Below are 8,511 nucleotides of genomic sequence, written 5' to 3'. Positions count from 1 at the left end.
AATCAAAAGTTTATACTAGTTGGTATAAGAATTTTTTAAAAAGAGGGGCACCTGGGTGGCTCAGTTGGTTAAGCAACTGCCTTCGGCTCAGGTCATGATCCTGGAGTCCCAGGATCGAGTCCCGCATCGGGCTCCTTGCTCGGCAGGGAGTCTGCTTCTCCCTCTGACCCTCCTCCCTCTCATGCTCTCTGTCTCTCATTCTCTCTCTTGCAAATAAATAAAATCTTAAAAAAAAAATTAAAAAAAAAAAGAATTTTTTAAAAAGATATCCAATCAAAACCATAAAATTCCCAGCCATAATATAAGATAGAAGGGTCTTCATGCAGCATATACTGTCTGGCTCCTAGAAGGCTTCGTGTGCATAATATAAAGTTATGTTGCTCAAGAAGTAAACTGGGAAAGTTCAGTGAATTTTTCATTGTGCCATGATTTTTAAACCTCAGGAACGGTGTGATCCATAATGCTTAGTGCCATCCATTTAATAATATGTTCAAAGAAAAAAGCAGGCATGATTGTAATAGTAAGTTTAGTCTCAAATGTTGACAATATGTCTGCAGTTTGGCAGTCCTCAGCCCAGTGACATTCTGCCCATGACTTCATAGATGTTATGTTTTGGGACAAGACGGTTGCTGGCTGCAGAACTATCTTTCACTATGGGTGTTATCTTTCCATTTTAAAAGATAAAGCACTATGTCCAGTACTATCCTTACGCACGGTAATTGTCCCTTCAAAGGGCGCATCCTGAATAGTCAGTTATGTTCTCTCCAAAAGCCCGTTTGAGCACCTTGTGCTTTATCAGAGCTCTAGCCTCTGCACAGTTTTCCCTGCTGATCTGGAGTTCTTGGTCCCCAAATCTCAGACCAACCAATGAAGCTGGATAATTGGCCTGGACCAGCAGAACAAATAAACTGTTATCTATTGATTTAAGCCTGAGCTCAATTTTTCCATCTTAATCCTTACACAGAATGACTTCACGAATTCCTTGCTTAATTTCTGTTCTCCAAATTCCAACATGATTGCCAGTTACAGGAGCCACCATATGGTTCATACTGGAAGGTCTTTCTACCAACTGCATCTAAACTGATGCTCCAGGGACCAAGGCCGTATTTGCATGCAGTTCTTCTTCATTTAAACTCAGGCCCATGTACTGAGAGAGCCCCAGATATAATTGAGGATAGAGATGGGATCTTGAGAGATGGAAGCAGAAGCTTCAGACAAAATTGCTGGGTTGGCAGGATTTGCAGAAAAGGCAGTTTGAGCCCAAATTGCTTTGTCTCCCTTCAGGTAGGAGAGGGGTACAGAGACATTTCTGCAGGCCTTTTCTAGGCCCCAAGGACCCACCTGCTGCTGTTGCTTCCTCTGGTAATCTGCACAGACTTCTGAGACCTGGTTAGAGAAGAGCTGTCCCTGTTATTGGTTTTAAAAAACTTTTGAACTTACTGGAAGTAATTTGAGAAAAATAAAACTTTATTTAAAACATTAATTACAGGGGCACCTCGGTGGCTCAGTCCGTTAAGCATCTGCCTTCAGCTCAGGTCATGATCCCATGGTCCTGGGTTTGAGTCCTGCATCAGGCTCCCCGCTCAGAGGGCAGTCTGCTTCTCCCTCTACCCTTTTCCCCTACTCGTGATCTCTCTCTCTCTCAAATAAGTAAAATCTTAAAAAAAACATTAATTACAGGTATATACTGTGTGACTCAAAATGTTCAGTTTTGGGGCTTTAAAATAATCTATTACATTTGCAAAAATTAAATAAATTAATAATAATTAAGCCTGTATGTATTAAGTATTACATGAATATTTGATATTTTAAAGTACAACATAATTTATTTCAATTATGTACATATGGCATAAAAATGGCAGTAACCTGTTTATTAGAAGGTTGGATGATAAACATATGAAACAAATCCATAATAGAATAGAGTATATCCACTAAAATATAACAAAGTAGATTTATTTATATATATTATATATTATATTATATTTATATTTATAATAGAGACATTTAAATTACATACTTTAAGTTAAGAATCAGACTACTGAATATCCTTATGGTATAATCTCAATTTTATCCAATTACATGTTTTATCTAAGAGCTCGTAAAGGAATTTAGAAAATTATTCTTTAAAATGTTTGTGATGTTTGCCCCTGGAGAAAACTTACCACTGCATCTGAGCAAGTTGACTGTGTCGAGCTTGACAGAAATGACCATGGGCACGTTTCATAAAGACATTTGAGTACATGGACTGTGACGACCACGCTGCCCCTCGCTGCTAAGGTCACCACCACCTGAACCGTGTTTACCTGGGTGCTTGCAAGATGAGCTGGCTGTCACAGCGAGCTGTCCAAAGGGATGTCTGCCGCATCATCCACTTTTAAGTAGTGCCTCGTGTGGCTGGAATAGGTTAGGGAGTAAGTACAAGGAGTGGACTAGTATCTAACCCAGGCTGTGGCCTCAGAAAGGGTAGAGAATGCTAAGGCCTCCATTCATGTCACAAGAGTTGCCTGCCTTCTTATGACTTGGGGAGCAGGTATCATTTCATATTTTAAAGTGAGCCAAAGACAAAAAAGGAAGACAGGTTCAGAGGCTCATGTGGAAAATGTCCTTGGCCTGTGTATGTTGAACCAGTGTGAACAGGAGCTCTGAGACAGGTGTTCTCTGAAGTTTGAGAGAAGTCACTTGCTGGTACATAGGTGATATGCTGCTCTATGTGCTTGAGTATTTGGACTTAAAATTCCCATAGTGTTGACCGAGCAAAGACCTAATTTACCGCTTGTTTGGAAACCACAGTGTTACAGTTGGCTGACCGATAGCATACCTTCAATGAAAATGACCTCCTCGAATTTATTTTATGAGAAATTACACTTTCTGGCTTATAAATGCAAATATCTTAAATGATAGGTCTCATGGTTGCAAGTTGTAGGTTTTATGCATCCTCACAGGAAAAATATGTGCTCTAGGAGTGAAAACTTTACAAGCTGATTTTAAAATAGTTTGGCAGCTGACATAATTTCAACACAGTTTTAATCAAAAAATATGTACTAACAAATTGGCAGGAAAACTTGAAGTGAGTAAATCATGCAAACATGACAAGCTGACCACAGTGCCTCAGCTCCCGTGGCTGGAGCTCTGATCATCAACTATCAATTTCTCTCAAAGGGACAAGTCACAGTGTCAGGAATTCCATTTGTCCACCTGAGGGACAAAGGACAGCACATTTTATGATGCTCTGTTAGTCTGACTTTCCTGAATTAGCCATTTGATGGTCTCAAGTATTTCTATGTGCTCTTTCTATATTCAGCTAAATGGAACTTTTTCTATGCTTTTATCTATGTTTTTGTTTACATACCATAGTTCTAAGGAGTAGACATCATACCTCCAGGGTTACTGCTTGCTCAGAGTCTCCACCTTTCTGGAAATGAGTTCATTCTGGCAACCCTGTACTTCCCAAAGCTATCATTATACAACTTAGAGTCATGTACAATCTTGGACCTGCAAGGGATGATCCATGTATTCTGTTCTCATCCTGGCTTGTCACAGATGCGTGAACTGAGGCCCAAAAAAAGTGTGGAGTGTGCTCAGGTCTCGAGAGCCAAAATAGGCAGCAGGGAGAAGTCTAAGACTGTCTTCCGGCTCCCAGGCCTGCAGCTTTGTTGGGTTGTTTTTGTTGACTTTGTTAGATCTCATTTTGAGAGCTGATGTTTTCTCCTTTCACCCAGGACAGCAGAAAGCTATGTAAATATTTATAGTAAGTCAGAAAGACCTTAAAAAAAAAAGATTTATTTATTTGAGAGAGAGAGAGCACAAGCAGAGGGGAGGTGCAGAGGGAGAGAGAGAAGCAGACTCCCCGCTGAGCAGGGACCCCGATGTGGGGCTCGATCTCAGGACCCTGGGATCATGACCTGAGCTGAAGGCAGACGCTTAACCCACTGAGCCACCCAGGCACCCCTGGAAAGACCATTTAAGTCATTAGAGATGAGCCAAAAAGAGAGACAAACGTGTATGCTGCTAAAGGGTTGTGCCAAGAACGCTTCTAACCCTATAATGATATTTGATGTCCTAGTCTCTGCTTCTCTTCTTTGTGTCTGTCCTTCAGAGGCCTAGCTGTGGGCTGAAGTTCTATACACCTCAGCCTTCCCTTCACATGGGCAGTTGATTTGTACTAATAAAAAAAAAACGTGCAAGTGCACATATATATTTATCTCTTTTGAGTTTACAACTATACAGTAATTTCTCTTCATTAGGCCGATGTTTATATGATTTATAGCAAATGCCTTTAGCTCAGAGAATACCTCTCAGATACCCAAGCAAACATCAAAGAATTTGACTCTAATTTTAAACTCAGTCAGCAGTAAACAGCCTGTAACTGTATGTCCACAATGACATATTCTGATAATGAGAATAAAGGTACAAACCATTTCAGATATCTTTCAGTTTCCAAATCACCACTGGCCTACAGTAAAATGAATATAGATGTTTTTCCTACTGTTAATAAGCTCCCTATCCTTGGGTGTTAGGTATAGAATGGGGGAAATTAGACATGGTAAACAGATTTAATGACTATGATACTGGATGAAATAGCTCATATCTCAAATCCTGGAAATATTTCCCTGAACTCAGGGTTGGTAACATCTGGAAACAAAACTCTGAGTTAAGAGTATGTCTATCATTGATTAAATCTTCAGCCACATACAAGAGGCAGGGTGGTCCATTCTACCACTTTTTTAAAAATTCCAGTAGTACATACCTCTGTATGTCTTTACTTCAGACCCCAAAGTATACTCAGGAATACATGTCCCCTTAGTTTATGGGCTCATTAGGATACTTCTTAAAGACATTGGATATAGCTCCCCACTCCTTAGATGTGGGCTGTATATGATGACCTTTTTCAACAAGTATGCATGGAAAGGAGGGGAAAGATTAACTTTACAGTGAAGAAACCTGAAAAACATGACCTCAGCCAGGTGATACAGGTTACCATCACCATGATGCCATGTTGATCACATGCATTCTTAATACGACATGATGAAAAAGACTGCTATGATCTTCCTCCCAAAACCACATAATCCCAGTCTAATCATGAAAAATAGGCATACAGATTCCAAGTAAGTGACATTATACAAAATCCCTGACCAGTCATCCTCCAAACCATCAAGGTCTTAAAAATAAGAAAAGTCTGAGAAACTGTCACAGAGAAGAGGATCTTAGGAAGACATGACTACTACGTAAGTTGATGTTCTGAGGGCTCTTGGAACTGAATGAGGACATTAAGGAAAAATTAAGCAAATCTGAATAAAGTATGAGTTTTAGTTAATAATAGTGTACCAACATTGGTTCGTTAATTGTGACAAATATACCATACTAATGTAAGATTTTATAATAAGGAACACTAAATATTGGGTATATGAAAACAATTATTTTCACAATCTTCTATAAAATATAGATGATATAATGTATATACATTTATTGGCTATAGGACATTTATTCAAAAACCACCTCTGGAGGTGCCATCAACTGGACGCCTACATCCTTCACCAGCAAGGGTCCCAGAGTCTTCACCAATGTCGAACCCAGCTGAAGGAGCAGCCCAGGGTCCTCGGGACCAGAGCTCTTGCTGCGGTACAGCCTGCCCAGAGGCTGGGGTTGCTGCTGCCCCTCAGTCCCTGGCACTGGGATCCACAACTCCTCAGCATCTGTGGACCTGGCTAATGCTGAGCTGCGGCCTGACCCCCGGGTCCTAAGTTAGGCTTCGACCTGCCATCCCTGGGGCCACAGAGCTGCTGCACCTCACATCCTGGGCCCAAGCCCCTGCAGTGCCCTCATTCCTGGGCCCATACTGATGCTCTGTCTTAGCCCAGCCCCAGACCTGAGGCAAGGTGGTGAGCCCCAGACACCTGGGGCCCGTTGCGTTGGTGATCGGCACACTCTGCAGCCTCACTCACCAGCTCTACCAGCACAGCAACTGCTCATCCCTGTGCCCTGAGCCCCCGGAGCTCCGCAGCTTCGCGCACCCTGACTCCAGCTCCAACGTCCCCCTGAGGCTCTATGCCAAACCCAACGCCCAGTGACTAGGGTTTACATAGATTTCATTCTATGTATCAAGAGGATTCCCCTTGGCTGAGCACTTCCACCCGTGGGGGCCAAGGAGAACAAGAGGGCTTCAGAAGCCTTTGCCACCAAAGACCCCAGTGGCCCTCACCACTGAATGGCCAGCAGACTCCCCCAGGACCCCTGCAGTCTTGGTGCCTGAGGTCCGCTGCATGCTTAGCAACACTGACCTCAGTTCAGAGCTGCACAAAGACTGCACCACTGTGTTCTCCCCAGAACTGGAGATGCTGGACCCCACCACTCCACCTTCAAGCTGGTGCCCTCCTTGCCAACGGCGGGTGAAAGTCTTTTCCTAACAGGGCTAGTCCAAAAGCCTGGGAGAGGTGCTGCTCCCTCAGTGGCACAGACATGAGATGACTTTTGTTCCCAGGGACAATGAGGACTACATAATCGCTGTAACTATTTTTTAGCTCAGAGAATACTCCTCCTACATGATGACTTTGATGTGTTCTGATGACAGGCCCTTCCATCCTCGAAATGACGGAATTCAGAGAATGAGTCCCACCAGCATTCCTCTGAATATGTCAGCACACTGGCAATGATAGAAAATCAAAAACACCTCAAGAGTTACACCAGAAGGAGGCAGGGAGATTATCTTGTTCCATATGCTGCAGAAATAGAATGAAATCTATGTAGACCCTAGTCATAAATCATTCTCATCAGGGGATTTAGCCATTGGCACTGTCTTCCTAGGGGAGGGAAGGAGACACAGATCTGCTCTCAGTAAATGTTCGCTCTGACGATAGAGGAAGACTCTTCTTGCCTGAGTGTAAACAGTGTGACTGTTTTAAGTTCACTAAGCTGTTGCTCTGTTTTTCAAATAAAAGCAGTTCTCCCCGCGTATATAAATTGTGAGCCAGAAAACAGCCTCACTTCAGCAAGCCAGAGGGCCTGGCGGAGACTGGGCATTAAACAAAGAAGAGACAGCATTAAATATAGTTGTGTGAGAGCCAACATTTCAAACTGCAAGACATTAGGAGTTTATTGACATCTATTCAGTGTAAACGTCTATTAACAGACTGTTAGCAGAGGGTGACAAAAGGATTATTTATACCTCAATGCGTGGTGTGTAAATGAGACGTGGCATGATTCTTTTTACACTGCCAAGCTCTACCTGGGTAGCTGCCACACATTCCCCAAGACCAGAGGGAGAGCCTGTCCCCACTCCTGCCATCTCTCTTGAAATTCATCTGGAATAGGGACCTGTGGCCGTGTGACAGGCAGCCTCTGTGGTCCCCCAGCTGCAGACTCTGCGTGTGGTTGCAACTCACTACAGCTGCCAAGTCCGTCACAGAAGCATTTTGAGTCCTACGTATTGACTTTTGGGCTTCATGTGCACATGCATGAACAACACACACACACACAGGGTTTATTGGTGAAAACTGACTAGTATCAGAGATTCTATCGAGTGTCTGCATTAGCACCCAGAATCCTTCCTTCTCTTTGTCTGAGCAGTGTGAAATAAGAGCTCCAGAATCTTACAGACTTGGTTGGGATCCTGGTTCACCATTTAATGGACTGTGTGATTTCAGTTACAAAAAAATCTCATGAAAATCCCACTGTTACTCTTAGGGAACCCACACTGAAAATAAATCAACAATGTTTGGGGAAAAGCAAAGCAAATTGCACCTTAAGTTACAGGATCAGAAGTTTAGTTACTAGAGTATTAGTTAAACTAATGAATAATGAGCATTTTATTACCTCTGTGTCAATTACTGTGCTAGCCATGAGATAGAAAGTATGAACAATATCAAATATGATCCTTTCCCTCATGCATTTTGTTGTCTAGTGGGAGAAATATGTACTAATCAAATAATCACAAATGCAAATAAATAAATTTTCTATGATGATAAGTGTAATAAAAAGATAAGTACAGGAAGCCATGAAATATATGAGGGGATGTGAATTAATCATGATCACTGAAGGGTCCCCAGAGGAAACCCTTAACTATAGGAAGAGGGCGGAGAGGAGAGTATTCTTGGCAGAGAGAGTAACAGGCTAGAGAAAAGGGAGAGGACCAGAGCAAATGGGAAAAAAATCCCCACAGATCCAGGCACATCCAGAGTTCTGCAGGCTTCAGCTGTGCTTCCTCTAACCTTTTGCAGGATATTAATGACCTGGAGTCTATCCTAAGGATGACAACGAGGATGGTGGTGGTGCTAGAAGCTATACCATTTTAGGAGTGGTTGAGGAAATCTGGCAACAGTCTGGAGAAAATTAGAATGACCTTAACTTGTGTAAAACTCTCTCTGAAAAGAAATAAAGGTTTAGTTACTTATTGCTTCCATTGGCAGCTAAAAAAAATAGCGGGTAGAACATGAATGCGGATGGGTTTTCAATTCCATACAGGATTACAGTTAGGATAAGTCTGGTTGAAATTTCTCAGTGTTCTCGTATGTAGAA

The 8,511-nt window shown here is 42.3% G+C and overlaps 1 pseudogene; it reads right to left on the bottom strand.

Annotated features, from left to right (window-relative positions):
* Positions 1-432: 432 nt before the first annotated feature.
* LOC118007387 lies at positions 433-6,578 on the bottom strand (annotated as a pseudogene).
* Positions 6,579-8,511: the final 1,933 nt, after the last annotated feature.

Source organism: Mirounga leonina, unplaced genomic scaffold, assembly GCF_011800145.1.
Source record: "Mirounga leonina isolate KUSES-001 unplaced genomic scaffold, KU_Mleo_1.0 Mir_124, whole genome shotgun sequence".
Taxonomy (NCBI): domain Eukaryota; kingdom Metazoa; phylum Chordata; class Mammalia; order Carnivora; family Phocidae; genus Mirounga; species Mirounga leonina.
The sequence above is the reverse complement of the archived record's forward strand: the minus strand, read 5'-3'. Positions and strand labels throughout refer to the sequence as shown.